Source organism: Rhyacophila brunnea, unplaced genomic scaffold (genome assembly GCF_057557595.1).
Source record: "Rhyacophila brunnea isolate RB1 unplaced genomic scaffold, BYU_Rbru_1.0 scaffold_6, whole genome shotgun sequence".
Taxonomy (NCBI): domain Eukaryota; kingdom Metazoa; phylum Arthropoda; class Insecta; order Trichoptera; family Rhyacophilidae; genus Rhyacophila; species Rhyacophila brunnea.
The window spans coordinates 37,726,964-37,744,096 of record NW_028233276.1 but is presented as its reverse complement, the minus strand read 5'-3'; the positions used below and the strand labels follow the sequence as shown (position 1 = coordinate 37,744,096).

Here is a 17,133-nt window from a genome sequence, read left to right as displayed (position 1 = left end):
CTTCTTTACAACAATCATCATCTAGTATATTTATATTAGGAATAAAAGCATTATAATTAGAATATGTTTGTACAATTTCAGTGGTTAACATGACATTTTTTGTATAACCTTTACATCCAGGTTTCAACGATAGTATTCCTACATTATATAAAGTTACATCGGTTATTTTAGAGTTACAACTTAAAGTAATTGTAGATGGTTCTGAGAAGACATATACCCATTGGTTATTTGTTGATAGTTTATACCAAATGTCTAATTTTCAAAAGTTTGTTGAACTATGCAAGATTTAGGTATTATATTGGAATTTATTAACTCTGTTTCGCAAATAGGTCTGGAATTGCTAGTATGTATTACATTCATTTGTTTACAAATAAAATTTTGATTAGATAATTCATAACAATTTTCTAGTGTTTGTAATAGAGTATATTGAATTTTTGTTGTGGAGTAAGCTAGGTATTTTTGAGATGGATGAACAGATATGAAACCATTTGGAGTGTAAACAGGTAAAGAAATTAAATGATATAAGTCATAGACATTGTTATTAGTGTATGGTATAGAAATTTTGTAGATTATGTTTTTATTGATATAATATAATTTTATATTAATAATGGTTAATAGATAGTGAATGTTTTCGATATCTAATGACACGGGGTAGCTAAAACCTTCTGGTAAAAGCGATTGAGTTTTACGTAGTTCTTCTAGTAATTGGTTTGGGGAGATAATAGATGGATGGATTTGATTTGATCTAGCAAAAAGGATAGATGATATAATGGTATTCAATTCGATTTCCAATTCGTTAATAAAAAATGTTAATGAGGTATAGTGTGATAAAACTAATTCTATTGTTTTTATTTCATCTTGAGTTGATTGAATAGTATGTATGTGTTTGTTAAAATTTTGTATGTTAGCATTGAATATTTTTTCATTATCATTAAGATTAGAAATGGTTTGATTAAAATTATTGATAGTGGTTGTTATAACTTGAGTTTGATCTTTAAGCAAATGCAAGATTTCGATATCTTCTTTAGATATTTTTTTTATAGCTTCATCATAGTAACTGGCATCTTGAGAATCTAACGTTCCAAAGAGAGTTTTACTAATGCTACCAATGACGTTTATGAGTCCGCGTTTTGATCGCGTGTGGTTCTGAGAATGTCCTACCAATTGAGATATAGTATTTTCCAGTTTGATTAGAACAGGAATTTTATTTTTTAAGTATTCTAGTTTAGAAGAGCAAATATTATTTTCGGTTTTTCTAGATATGAAATGACAAATGTGAGACGTTTTGATATAGATCTGTTCAGCTAGGTTGATTTTATTATTTAAAAAGGTTATGTTGTAATGTGTGATGAGCTTCCAGCTGGAGTCGTAGAATGTAAGTTTTCCCAAATTATCGTAGAGAAGACCAGGAGATTTGTTGATATTTTGGTTGTCGTAATCTAATGCGTATGTGTTTACTGTGATGGATCTGAAACAGCATGTTTCACTCGGTTAGTATGTACCTTAATTAATTTATTTTTTATCTTAATAGTAACATTTAGAGGACCATTGACCTTTATGATTTCGTAAGGTCCTTGGAAATTAGGGGACAGTTTTTTAGATTTATTTAATTTAGAGGCATTATTCGTAAGATATATTTTATCGCCAATTTCGAATGTTCGTAGGGTTTTGTCTTTATTATGCCTAATTTGTGTTTTTTCTTTTTCTCTTATTAAATTTTTTCTTGCTATTTCATGTGATTTTGTAAGTTTGAGTTTAAGATTGTCTAAAAATGAATCGTATGTGTACTTAAATTCGGATGTTTTAATAGCTGTTGGTAACTTAGGTTGATTTCCATAAACAAGTTCAAATGGTGTAAATTTTGTAGCAGTATGTGGAGTAGTGTTGTAACTGAACATAGCAAAGGGTAACCATTCATCCCAATCAGTCTGGCTAGGAGAGATATAGTGTTTTAGATAATCAGCTAAAGTAGCATGACTGCGTTCTAAAGAACCGTTGCTTTGAGGAGTATATGCGCTTGTTTGTATTTGTTCTATTTTAGAAAGTTTGGCTACTTCCTTAAGAATATTAGAGGTAAAATCCTTTCCTTGATCTGTAAGTATTTTTTCTGGAATTCCAAATTGACAAATAAACTTTGAAGTCAATTGAGTTGCAATAGTAACGGCTTCATGATTAGGAATAGGATAACATTGAGAATATTTGGTTAAGTCATCTTGAAGAGTTAATATGTACTTATTACCATTTTCTGTTAAAGGAAGGGGACCTACTATATCTAAAGCAATACGTTCGAAAGGTTTTTGGCTAGTTGTAGTTATTTCTATCGGTTGTTTAAGATTTTGACGAGATATTTTATTTTTCTGGCAAGATTCGCATTGTTTAATGTATGTTTTAATATCTTTTTGCATATTGGTCCATTTATATTTTAGTTTTACACGATTTAAAGTTCTATGATATCCTGAATGTCCGCTAAGAGGAGAGTCATGATATTCCTTTAATATTGAGGGTATTTCATCATGCTTAGGGTTAATTATTTTGTTATTACATATCGTGATATCTATATTTACATTATGGAAAATATACTGAATAATTTTTTTTATTTTTTCCCAATTAAGATTATCTAAACCGCACCCAAGTTGTGGAAAAGAGATACATGGTTCGTTATTATTTATTAGGATAGTTTTAAGATTAGAGATTGCTTGAAAAATAGAAATATAACTTGGTTTTTCCCAAAAATTTTGTTTCGTAATCAAATGGTAAATGTTGTTTTTAGATACTATTGATTTGAGTACATCACCTATTTGAGAGTGTGTATCTAACAATTCATCGTAATTATTGATCATGGTACTAATTTCGAGAGCAAGACCTTTGGACATAGACTTATCATTAGAGATACAGTGTGCGATGGATTGCTTTTGATTAAGAATTGATTCATCTATTTCAATTAAATTAGTATTAAAAGATTCATTTTGTTTTTCAAGAAAGTCATTGTATGATTGAATACTAGTGGAGGTAGAAGGGTTATTTATTAAGATTACACCTTGATTTTCGATTCGTGATAGAGCATCAGCATTAGAGTTCAGTTTACCTGGTTTATAAATAATTTCATAGTCATACTCTTCTAATTTTAATCTCCATCTTACGAGTCTAGAACCTGGGTCTTTTACGTTAAAAAGCCAAGAAAGGGGGCGATGATCAGTAAATATTTTAAATTTTCTACCGTATAGATAAGGTCTAAAGTGTTTACATGCCCATACGATCGCTAATAGTTCTCGTTCTGTCGTGGAGTAATTAGATTCAGCTCTATTCAATGTACGAGATGCATATGCAATTGGTAAATCTTTTGCTAATGATCCTTGAGATAATACAGCACCTATAGCAAAGTTAGAAGCATCCGTTGTGAGGTTAAACGGTTGCGTGAAATCGGGATATTGAAGTATAGGTTCCGTTGTTAATTTGGTTTTTAATGATTGGAAAGCATCTTCCTGCAGCTTAGTCCAATTGAAAACTACATCTTTTTTCAACAAACATGTGAGATTTTGAGAGATTTTAGAAAAATTAGGAATGAACTTCCTATAATATCCTACCATTCCGAGGAAAGATTTGATATCTTTAGGATTCTTAGGTCTAGGGAAATTGGTAACAGAATTGATTTTTGAGGGATTTGGTTTAACTCCTTCTTCGGAAATAATATGACCTAAGTATGCGACTTCGTGACGCATAAATTCGCATTTGTCTGGCTGTAGCTTTAGGTTGTGTTGATCGAGACGCTGAAATATCTCGCGCAGTTTTCGAGAATGAGATTCGATTGAATCTGCATATATAACTATATCGTCTAAATACACAAAGCATTTAATTCCTTGTAAACCGGATAAAACATTGTTCATTAGCCTTTGGAAACAAGATGGTGCATTTTTTAAACCAAAACTCATTTTTGAAAATTGATAATGTCCTTGATTTGTGGAGAAAGCGGTTTTATCTGCGTCTTCAGGTGACATAGGGATTTGATGAAAACCGGAGGCTAAGTCAAGCGTTGTAAAATATTTTGAATGACCTAATTGATCTAAGATGTCTGAAATATTAGGTATTGGATAGCTATCATTGATAGTGACGTCATTGAGTTTTCTATAATCTATTACTACCCTCCATTTCTTTTTACCAGAGGCATCGTCCTTTTTAGGCACGACCCAAAGTGGTGAGGACCATGGTGAAGTAGAATGCTCTATTATATTTTGAGAAAGCATTTTATCTATTTGGTCTTGGACTTCAATTTTATGTACTTCTGGATACCTATATGATTTAGTGTATATTGGAACTTGAGATGTAACAGGTATCTTATGATGAGTTGAGTTGGTATGGGTTAATAGATCACCATCTAAATGAAATATATTATTATACTCGTGGCATAATGATATAATTGAATCAGCTTCCTCATTGTTCAGATGAGATAGCCGTAATTCTTTCTCAACCCGTTGATTGCGAGAGGAATCTTTACTAGATGTGTTTGTAAAAAATAGAAAACTTTCACGCTCGTCAAATGGTTCAAGAGTTATTTCGTTCGATAAAATATTAACTGACTTTTCACTATTATTAAGAATAGTTGCATAGACTTTATTTCCTGGACGTACTGTAGTAAGAGCTCGTGATAGATATACGTCTGGAAGGATTTGGACATCTGGTATTATACCATGTTTGATTTCTGGATTTTGGACAATTAATTCTATAAGGGTTTCGGATCTAGGATTAAGAGAAAAGATAGGATTAGTATTATTATTAAAAATAGGAATGATTTCGTTGTGGATGATCAACGTATTCGTTTCATAATCGATTTTCGCGTGGTTATTTAGGAAAAAATCATGACCTAATTGTCCGTCTAATGGAACATTGGTGACATCATTTGGAATCATATGGAAAGTATGCTCTAATTGCTTATATTTCAATGGAAATAACAAATTAACTATGCCAAGAGTTTTCACAGGATTTGGAGAGTTATCGATACCTTTAAGTGTGATTATTTCGGTTTCATTGACCAATTCTTCCTCATTAAGGGAATTCATCTTTACTAATGAAATATCTGCACCAGTATCAAGCAATAGCCTAAGGGATTTCCTTATTATACTATCATATGGTAATTCCACATATGCCGTAATAGGTTCTAGTGAGAATATTCTGCCTGAATGTTTCGCACGTTCCTGGAATTGGCAGGATTCCGGGAGTGCTGGGAGTTTAAATTATTTTGAGGATTATTCTGTGTATTGTGTGGAGATTGACGATTTTGAAACTGACTTCGCGGGGTTTGAGATGTTTGACCGTTATGACTGTTCTGAACGTTCGGAGAAAAGTTTCGCGAATTTTGATTTTTATTATTGAATTGGCGTTTTCTACACTCTTCTGATATGTGACCTGATTTTTTACAATATCTACAGAATTTTACATTATTTGCGTAATTACGAGGTGTGCTGTTGTCAGCTATAAATTGATTAATGTTATGTTCCCGTTTTATTTGAGAATTTCTAAAAGGATTTACGTTGGGCTGTCTAGAATGATAGTTATTGTTTCTAGAATTATTAATGTTCATTTCCTTAATGGCACTTAATACTTTTTCCTCTTCTATCGCTATATTTGTAGCTTCAACTAAAGTCTTTGGCTTAGAAAGTCTGACCGCCATTGATATTTGTGTATTTGCACCTAGAATAAATGTATTTAATGCGCTATCTTCTATTTGTTTAATTCGACCTTTCAACTCATTATCATCACTAGTTGAGAATCGCGTTGCGCCTATCAAGTTATTAGTACATGCTTCTACTCGTTGAATGAAATTAATTATAGGTTCATTATAATTTTGTTTACAATTTCTTAATTCTAATTCTAATTGTGAGGTATGTTTGTTGTCACCGTATGTAGATATTAAAAATGATTTGAATTCTGAGTATGTTTCGAATGCAAAGTTAGCAATAGTATATTTGGCTTTACCTTCTATTCTATGAATCATGTATTTTAATAATGTATTTTTTAATGGTTCGGAACATAATTCAAATGCAGAGTCGCAATCTTTTAAAAATGGATAAAGATTTTTCCTTTCTCCGTCAAAAGTTGAAATGAATTTCATGAGAGTGTCAATGGTAAGTGTAGACATTTTATGTGTGTGTTTTCACTGTGTAACGAGAGTAAGATTATGACAAAAATAATACTTATAATAATAACAGATATTATTACTTACAAACAGATTATAAGGAAAAGATTCATTGTAGATCTTGTTGAGTAGGTGATTCCGGACTTGGAGGTTTGAGCTTTCTTGGAGATTAGGAGACACAAGAGCTAGAGACACAGACACTTGGAGATTTGGAGACACGAGAGATTGAGACACAGACACTTGGAGATTTGGAGACACGAGAGATTGAGACACAGACACTTGGAGATTTGGAGACACGAGAGATTGAGACACAGACACTTGTAGATTTGGAGACTTGGAGACCTCTTGGAGATTTGCAGAGACTTGGAGACTTGAAGATGTAGAGATTTGGAGACTTGGAAGCTTCTTGGAGACTTGCAGTTTTATTTATAAATGAAGAAGACTTGAAAACTTGAGTAATGTGTAAGATTAATTTCCGTTCGATTCTAAATCGATGTACTTTTAAAATTTATTATTATGTATAGTTACGTGTTTTATTTTTATTTTTAATGGATTCTTGCTTGGTTTTAAAGAATAAAATTCACCGTTTAGTAATATTAATTAATACACTTCACGTTATTTAAGCTAAATCCCACGACTGACACCAAATTTTATGTTATGGATTTAATATAATTAAACACTAATAATTTATTTTATGTTTATTTATTCAATTCACAACACAAATCACACGTACAGTTATAATAATTTTCACTTACATTACTTACAAGTCAGAATACGGAGAAGTCTGGATAGACCTGGACAGTCGGAACTTAGGATTATTACTGGCCTCTGAGGTGTCGATACTTGTGAGTATCTAGCAATTTATAATGGAATGAGACAAAGGAAAGTTTTGGACGTTGCACTTATTATGCAGGGATGTATGTTTATGATAGTAAGTAATTTAGCTAGAAATTTAGTATTGTTTGTTTACATTACAATGGAAAGCACTTAGTTAGTTTAAATAATGTCGCGACGAGTAAATACGATAAGTATTGATAATTATACATCAGGGCTTCTCAATATTATACAGGGGTAACAAAGAATAATATAACAAGGAATAAAATATAGTATAAAAGGGCGTATACATAACACATTTCCTAATTATTATGGTTTTGAAACAAAGTTATATTTGTTAATTCTATTTTAATTGAGTCATTTAAGTTTACAACTGTTTCAGCACCACTAAACACCAGTTTAATTAATTAATAATTATCAATTATTAATATTATGAAAATTATTTGTTTCATTATAAATGATGAACATTTAAATGTGTTCTGTGGGTTTCTAATGCTGTAGAAATAGTGGCTCCCAGCACAACTGAACTGTCCCTTAAGGCGAAGTCTTCACTGAGCCTTTTTTAAAGAGGCACCTAGCGGAAAAATACGAAGCTTGCAATTTAAGATATTTTTTTGATAATTTACAATTTCAACTGTATTAATGAATAAATATGTATCTGAAAACATTAAAAAGAAACATATTAAGACCATACATAAATAAAATTTGATATAAATAAAAAGGATTTCAAGTTATACACATTTATATTTTTTATAAAAATCGATGTTTTTTAAAATAGATATAAAAAATATTAAAACTATGAATTAGTCAAAAATCTCTTAGGTGATGCTTAGAAAACTTAGTAAACTAAATTTTAATAATAAATATGACTATAAAATATATGTAATAATAGGGTGCGGTCTGATTCAACAAATTCACATTTTATTACATTTTTTACAATTGTAAGTTTATCTTTGACTTAAAATAAAAAATATTTTTCTTTTTAATGTTTTCAGATACATATTTATTCATTAATACAGTTGAAATTGTAAATCATCAAAAAAATGTCTCAAATTACAAGCTTCGTATTTTTCCGCTAGGTGCCTCTTTAAAAAAGCCTCAGTGAAGACTTCGCCTTAACATTGACTAATGGGGCTAGGTGATGACAATATCGTAAGCTTTTTATCTAATCACAACGTCACCATACAAGTGAAAAGAATTTATTGATGTCCATAAACTTGACTGATTATTTAAAATTTTCCTAATTCTTGTTCTATAATAATATTATGTAACTAAATGATTTTTTTTCCATTGGTTTCAGGATGCCCCGTCTTTGGGTTCTTCTTCTGGTGGTGTGGTACAGAGCAGTTGCCATGGGGTCAACGCAACACGTCGACCACGGACAACTAGCAAATCACCACGGACATTCGCACACAAATAAACCGGCGAGCAACTCTGCATGGCACTACAATCACCATAAAGAAGCGAGACAAAAAAGATCCACTCCAACAGAAAATGAAAACGATAAAAATAGTGAGTCAGATGGAAAATTAGAGCATAACTATAACCCTTCCCGGATTGAAGAAAATTATATACCGGGAGACGACAAACAACTGTCTGATAAAAATAAGGATTCGTTGTCTTTAGAATCGAATGAAGCTTATAATGGAGATAATACTGATGAGCTTTTAAGTCTTATGTCATACTATAAAGATAATATGTATGGAAATGACATTTTGCAAGACAAAGAAATGCTCGATTCTATACTAGATAAATGTCTCTCACATATTAAAGTAAAGAAAAGTTTTAATGCCTGGGGGGGTAAAAGATCATTCTTGGATGATAATGCCGTCATTACAACCAGCTGCTGGAACCTTGTAGAGCAACTTCGTCATGAAAATGACATTAATACATTGAGTGATAGCTTGGAGAAGAACAAAAGACATAAGTTCAGTTCTTGGGGAGGTAAACGCAACACTGATGACGATGGAGGTCCTAAACGTTTACCGTTCCGAGCATGGGGAGGCAAAAGATCAAAAAGCGATCAACCCAAGAGGATACCATTCGGACTGTGGAAAGGAAAGAGATCAGATGAATTGAATTACATGATGGTTCCATTTAAAGATGAGGAGTCTAAGAGAACAACTTTTAACAGTTGGGGAGGCAAGCGGAGTTTCAACCACAACAGTTTTATACCGTCACAAAGATTTCATAACTCCATGACTAGTTCATTTGATGATGATGCTAACAATGATGGACTAGTTTTGTACAGAAATACACCGTTTCCGTGGCAAATATACAAAGAATTATCAGTGGGACCCAACGCTGGCTTTGCAGATCCTAACGAGCAGCGAAGAATCAAGTTTAACTCTTGGGGTGGCAAAAGAACCGAAGACGATGACTCCGATGACATATCCGAGGACAAGAGGACAACATTTACCGCGTGGGGTGGAAAGCGCGGCTTGATGACCAGGACATTCAACGCTTGGGGCGGCAAAAGGAAGCTGGTGGACACAGGGTATCCGATGTACGAGGGGTCAAAGAGGACTTTCAACGCCTGGGGAGGATGAATACAACGCACTCTAATGTCAATTCAAACAACATCTGTAACCGACTACTTAAATAATTAAAGTTAACAGTTATAATCTTTAACCGATGATAAATTTATTAATGTGTACTTACATGAACAATTCAGTAATTTTTAATACGTTCCGCGAGAAAATGGCTGGTTCTCCTGAAACATATTGAAAAAATATTATTCCATTATAATTTATCAATATTATTATTAAATGTGAAAACGTTAATTATTTAAAAGATTTAATATGTACACTCTTTCTATTGATTGTTATAATTTTTATAATAATAATAATTACTAAAATGTTACTGAAAAACATGACAGCAAATTTAAAGATTTAAACATGTGCCATTAAATTTATTAATGCAATCAAATTATATATTTTTATGTAAATAATGTATAATTGCTATATAAAATATTTATTAACCAATAAAAAAAATTGTCACTACATTTATAAATGTAAATAGTACTGGATTTATGATAGATTATTATACCCACAAAAAAACCCATATAAGACTACCAAACGGAGGTATAAGTAAGATACTGGTATCTAAATAGGTTTATAATATACATACAACTTGCTTCACAATGAAATGCTCAACAAACAACTCGTCATTTGATCTCGATGCTATGTGGCCATCTGTTTATGGTACAACAGCTCACGGTATACACAATTTTCCAGACACAATTGAAAATTAACTCCATTCGATAAACATAGCATGACTAATGCTTTTCTTAATCTTCTATGCATAATTAAATTAACCATAACAAATTATATTTATTACTAGAAATGGCCTTGAGAATTGAAAATATGATTTTTTAACATGTGGTCCATAATATCTGGTCTACTAGTTAATATAAAAAGGTCGTGTCAAAGTTGTTTGTGTTAATAAATTTGCTCTGTGACTGATCCGACTCATATTTCACATTTATTTCATCAGGGCTGTCGAAGACATAAATCATAATATACCTATATTTATAATTTTAAATTTTTATTTATAATATATATTATTTAAGTTTTGTGCATCTAATGCCGGGTCCACACTGGCAACAAGTTAATTTGCTGGCAACCTCGTTAGATTTTAAGATAATTATTGTAAAATTTCTTAAGCAATTATGGTAAGTATCGTAAAATTTAATGAGGTTGCCAGCAACTTGTTGCCAGTGTGGAAATGGCTTAATATCCACTGTGGTTCACGTAGTGGCATGGACCTGGGGTTAGCTAATTCAGGAAGTCAACACCCATGATAGAATTTTTTCCAGTTTTGGTTGCATTATATTCCAAAACTCTTCTGTAAAAATCGTTTCCGAGTTTATAAATGGAAATTTCTCGGTGTACATAGTAAACAAACCTACGAATAAAAAAAGACAAAAAGGAACATACTGATTCATCGCAGTAAAATCTGGTAATCAAATTCGCCATTTTGAAAAGCGACGATTTTGCGTAAACAAATATCACGTGGTCTGTACGTGTGCGGCAAACTTCGAATGTGTTTGTAATTTTGTGCAAAGTGCGAATGTAATGTTTTCAAATAATTGATATGGATTAATTATACCATCGTATTATTTTCTCGAAATCATAAACATACTATAATAGTATTTGAGTATCAACCTATGTTCAATTTGAATTGGGTTATAATAATAATATACCCGTATATATATCAATAGTATGTTTGCTACAAAATCCACCCAAGTTATCAGTACGTACTTGCACAGGTTTGATTAAAAACCATGATGAAATTAACATTTAAAAAATATGAATGCTTAATATTATTTTGACAGCCCTGTTTTCTGATCGGCTTCATGTCGCAGGTGTTCATAAAATAATAATAATTCTCCGCGCGGCAGAAATTATCAGTAATAATAATAATATTTCTTGAAATAAAATCTCCGATGATTAGTGATTTTTGTGAAAAGATCGATTTAAATTGACGTAGTTACGACGCCGAGGTCCTTTTTATACTAAATTATATTTGAACGGCGGGCTCTTCAGCGGGCCCTGAAGCGTCGGCCTATAGCGTCAGGTGTTCCAGGTTCGAATCCTGGGTCTGGCAAATACACAAACATATTGTTTTTCAATTTCAATGTCAGGTGTGAGTCAGAGTATGGACCCAATAGGTTGAGCAAGCGGCTGACATCCATTTCTCATAAAAACAAAATCTGTTAATAGAAACCTCCACTCTGCGGAGGCCCAAATGATCCTATTAGGATCGGGCATGGTCGGAAAAAAAATCTATAAGTATGAGTACAAAAGTAAATGCGAAGCCTTAAACAATATTTTCTTTTTAAGACAATAATTATCTTTTAACGAATGCTCCTGTATGTATTAATACCGAGAACAGGGACTCACACGTATGTAGGCTAGTAGGATCCTTCATCAGCATTACTTCGATTGGAGGTGTAGACATCATGGGATATAATTTTGGTAAAACACATTTTTGATTTATGATTCTGCGCAGAATGGTAATTTATTGAGACTAACACATGGGCAAACAATGATAATTTTACAATAGAGGTTACATCGAAAATCTTTATATTAGACGTGTTATTATTACGGGTCTACTGCCGCGGCACTATTAATTTCTACTACGCCGGCATTTCAAGGGTGGGTTAGTTTTTGTCACATTTCACAGTATTCACTTGTTGTTTCACTGGAGAACTTTTATTTATTACGATTTTGCGTGGTAGGGGTTATACGAATATTTATTAACACGGGAATAATGGACCGAATAAGACTTGGGCGTCCGCCCCGTCACGGACGGACACGAGGGTTGTTTTTGTCGACTTCACTGCCGAATCGATACTAACTTCTTATCTTATTTTTGAGAAAAATCTCCCTTCTAATAGATGACGAACCCTTGCGGTCACCGAGAGAGGAGAAGGTTGCTAAAAGAAAAAAATGCCGGCGACTTCGACCTTCACCGGATCTCGGTAGGTAGGAATTTTTACCTAGGGTTTGCCCTTTGCAAAGGACCTTTTACGAAATGTTATTTGTAATATTTTTGTGTAAGTCAGAGGTTCTAAACATTCTTCAGGGGAACTGGATATTTTTGTTGTTAGATTGTTGATATGGTAATTAACGATTTTTATTTAAGTATAGACCATGAATTAAATAACGGAATTAATAGGTTGGCATTAGTTACACTTCAAATATTTTACTGTGACTGAAGTTGCAAAGACAGTCTGCACTTCTGGACCGTATTTATAAATATCTTCAATTAGCGATTAGCTACAGTGCTCCATGCCATCTCGGTATATTCAGATATCCCAGAGAAACCGGATTTAAAGGGATTTAATATCACATGTGTAGCGGATTAATGAATGAAGTTTTTTATTAGTAGACTATTTTCAAAGATGTTGAAAATAATAGATATGCAGTCTAAGACCTGCTTCACACGAGACACTTATGTGGCGCCACCGGCGTGGTGAGATTCCGCATTTACACATAACTGAATGGGCGCGTTCAGACGGGGACACACGAGTGTCGCGTTCATTTATATGTAAATGCGGAATCTCGTCACGCCCGTGGCGCCACACAGGTGTCCCATGTCTAACGGGTCTAACAGTATGAAACGGATGGCAAAAAAAGACCAATGATTAGGTTAGCTACAGGTCAATCTCACAATTTTTCCAGCAAGGTAGAACTCAGACATAAAATACATATGACTTTTCAATCTGAATCTTTTTTTAATAACATTTTGTTTCAAAAGTTTAGTACATAAGTACATTGAACTTTTTTTTCTCAATAATGGGAAAACCGAGGTTGGATATACTTTTACATTTATTAATAGTATAAAAAGGTTATTTCTAGAGTAAAAATTACTTTACTAGAGAATTACCTACTCCGATTTAGAAATGGAATTCTACCAAGTAAATGTCAACTCATATAATATTTTTTTTTAGATGGTGAAATTATGGTTTTTGTCTATTCTACTGATGCGTGGCGGTATCCATGGCCAAGATAAAAATTAATGGAACCACAAAGCGATGTACAAACTGCTACGTTAGGTCTGATTACCCATGCAATGAGTACTACATAAGATATAAAATATCAGATAGGGAACATAATAATAAAGGTGGCCATATTATAGTCAATAAGAATCATGGCGATGTTGGATTGGTGCCAGACGCTCTAACAATACAGTCAAACCCACTGTCACTACCAGAGAACTCGGAAATAATGGGAACTGAAATACACAACGGGTAAGGTGATAGCAGGTAACCGACTCGAGTAAGGATGAATCCGGGTTAAACTTACACACGTGTCTAGAATACGTTTAACGTCGACTACTTAAAACTGCTCTCGGTTTATGCATTTACGCTCCTTTAATGTTTGTGTATTACACACACTATTGCACGTGCATAATGCGTGCTTCATTTTCGTAGGACACTCACACATTCAAAAACATACTTCACCACGCGGCGTATTGAATATAGCCTATTGGTATTCTATTTATTATCTGTTCTGTGGTCACTACAGTCCGACCTTCCGGACCACCAAAGCCTTATCAAATAAAATGTGAATTGTAATAGGTCAATAATTGAGCTATGAATGCCGAGTCGTTCAATAAATATATTATCTATTAAAAAATAGTCAACGGTATTATATCTTATTTATTTTTTTACTGTTAATTCTTTGTGGAAAGACAAAATATTGAGAGAAGATTAGCAATATGAGAATGTCAGATAAAACCGATCTTGCGTTAATAATACAGTACTCTCTCAGTAATCCGCCACCCCAAAAACTAGACAAGTGTCCAATTAGTGAAAGCGGCAGATTATAGTGCATACATACAAAATATGGTAAAAATCAAAACAGGTATTCCGTAAAAACAGTGTTTTTGAGAAATTTGTACTAGAAATTACGGTTTTATTTATAATCAAATCAAGTATTTATTAAATTATACATATTTATAAGCTAAGTTTATTAACTAAATATTAAACAATAAATCACTCGACACAACCAGTCGTTCAGTGAGGCAGATATTCTTGAATGGCTTAGAATTCCTGGCTTTCACTATGACCAAAAGCTTCATTTTGTGTGTCCCGGTTGCATTGGAGCACGGCATAATTGTGATGCAGTCCTTGGGCACTTTCCTCCCTGGTACATTAGTTTCTTTACGATGAACGTGCGTTTTACGAAGGTGAAGTTCAGAATAAACCCGTCTTATCTGCGTTGTATACTTGTACGCAGCGGACTACTGAATTTGAATACCGGCGAATTACAGAGCTTGATTTTGTGCTTTCAACTAGTAAAAATAATGGCAGATTATAGTAGTTGTCGGATAATCGAACGGCGGATTACTGAGAATGTACTGTATAGAGTTTAAACTTTAAAAAGATTTGTAGGTACATATATTATAAAACTATTTTTTTATTTAAATGAATAATACCTAGACAAGATTGAACCGTTTAACTGTCGTAAACGCGTTTATGCTCCCTAATTGTATGTTAATAACACTAATTAACTAATTGCAGCACAGAAAGGATTAAGATTGTACAATTCTCAACCGTATTTTTATATTGCATTTCATCACCATGTTCAATTCTAAGAGGGTCATTATAAGCCGACACGTTACCGCTCAGCCACCGTGATTGATCCAGGCTGACGATGATAATGATGAAATGAATAGATCTCAAATTTGGTTAAAACTAGTATTTCGTAGGACCGAGATGAATGAAATCAGCTTGGAGAGCCCTTCATCCGGAAGTGAATTAATTCAAGCTGATGATGATATAAATAGGTATATTATAATATCACCCATTGTTAAATGGTGTCTTACGTGTAGCCTTTAAATATTTTAAAGTAAAATTAGATTATTTCTAAAATGGTCATTTAATTTTGTAAGAGGTGAACAGTAATATAGCGAAATGTATAAAGTGTGCAAGGAAATGTCGATTTACATGGCACATTATCTCTAAAATTATCAAATAGTTTTCAAATGTGTCAAATTCAAATGGAAGACATTTCAAGAGTTTATAAATCAAAGTGAAAATGTCAAAAAATCAACAAACTAGCCGTTTAGATAAAAAAAAATTGTGTTATCCAAGAGATTTATGAATAATAATATTATGTAATATATTTGGAAAATAATTGCTAACCATCTAAAATATTTCGAATTTAGTTTCAATTTCAACATATTATTTAATTCTTGCGATGCTTTAGTCGAAATTTTACAAAAAAATGCATATGATCTAAAATTAAGGCAATAAGTTTGATATCTATAATTTCATGCCTTTATAAAAACAGCACAATTTTTAGCTATGTCGCTGGACTCTTATCAAATCTAATCCAGTAATGCTGTTTTAGATTTGCTTCCGTGTCCAATATTATTTAAAATGGAACAGATTAATTATTGTATGGAAAATATTAGTTTAATTACTGCTGTTAATTTAACAGTATATAAATAATTTAAATTGCAAACAATGTAGGTATAGAAACGAAGAAGCAATCAATACCTGTAGCAAAATACATGTTATTTTTGAGGTGAGCTAAATTTTTATTTCGAATAATATTCTGTGTTTTTGAGGCTGTAAGTTATTTTTGTTATATTCAATTTTGATTTAATATTCAGTTAAGGTTAACAATTCAAACGCACTAAAACATTGTATAATAATTTCCATTAAGTCCTATACTAGCCTGCTAAATAAATAGACAGTGTTTATGGTTTTAATCAAATGAGAACCCAAGTTTTAAGCTAAATTTAAATTTAAAAATAAGTTTAAATTATCTAAAATTATTGGATTGCTTTAACATAATAATATAGAAGAGATATAGGAAAATGTAGTTTATAACATTCTCATTTCACCAAAACTAAAAACACTGTCTTTTTAGTTAGCAGAGCAGCAGAACATACAGTGAAGCCCCGATCTTATGGTTTTGAAAAAACAACTTAAATAATGGGAAAACGTAATTTTTATCGAATCTTAACTGCCTACCTCCACCCGTCGCCACTGGTAGGTACTATATTCCTCCCAACTCATCATAAAATGTTTGTATTTGTTCAACACGCAAGTATGATATGCAAACCTATATTCAGATATATTTAATTTAACAGTACCTAGTGTCACCACCTACCTGTAGGTAGGCGTATCTGCATTATAAATTAGGTAGTAATAAGCCGACATGTAAACCTGATCTCTAACTATACGGCTTAGTAAAACGCCTAAAACGCTTCCTTGTCTAATCATATATAATTGTTTGTCTGTTCACAGGTTTTGTATTACCCGTTCGGTATGTAAACATATTGAACGGGGCGTCGATAGCTACGAACAAGGTAATATAGTATGCAAGAATGATGAATGTAAATTTGCCTTGTTCCATAAGATAAAACCTGTGATTATGTAATATAAAATGTTAGATATAAGTTTATTATGTAATGGTATATTAGTATAAATGGGGAAGAATGATTGTCAAAATATAAAGAGACGAATGCAGTAGCGAGAGATTATTATAAGAGCATAAAATATAATTAATATATTATGTAATAGTAGGAAAGAAGAAGAATAACTGCTAACATAAAGAAGAAGAACGCGGTAGCGAGTGATTATTACTAAAAGTGTATGTAAATAATTAATATTTCTTGTGGAACACACTAATCGAATAATATTTCAA

General features: G+C 32.4%; 1 protein-coding gene across 2 annotated transcripts in view; it reads right to left on the bottom strand.

The window, feature by feature from the left end:
• The window catches only part of LOC147065652 (COMM domain-containing protein 4), a 77,934-nt gene that overhangs the window by 52,097 nt on the left and 8,704 nt on the right, over positions 1-17,133 (bottom strand). The window contains exon 3 of one of the 2 annotated variants that reach the window (XM_085956555.1): positions 9,626-9,677. The exons of the other annotated variant lie outside the window; for it this stretch is intronic. The gene's annotated coding sequence lies outside the window, so the exon portion shown is untranslated. The remainder of the gene's footprint in view (positions 1-9,625; positions 9,678-17,133) is intronic. 2 annotated transcript variants of the gene reach the window in all.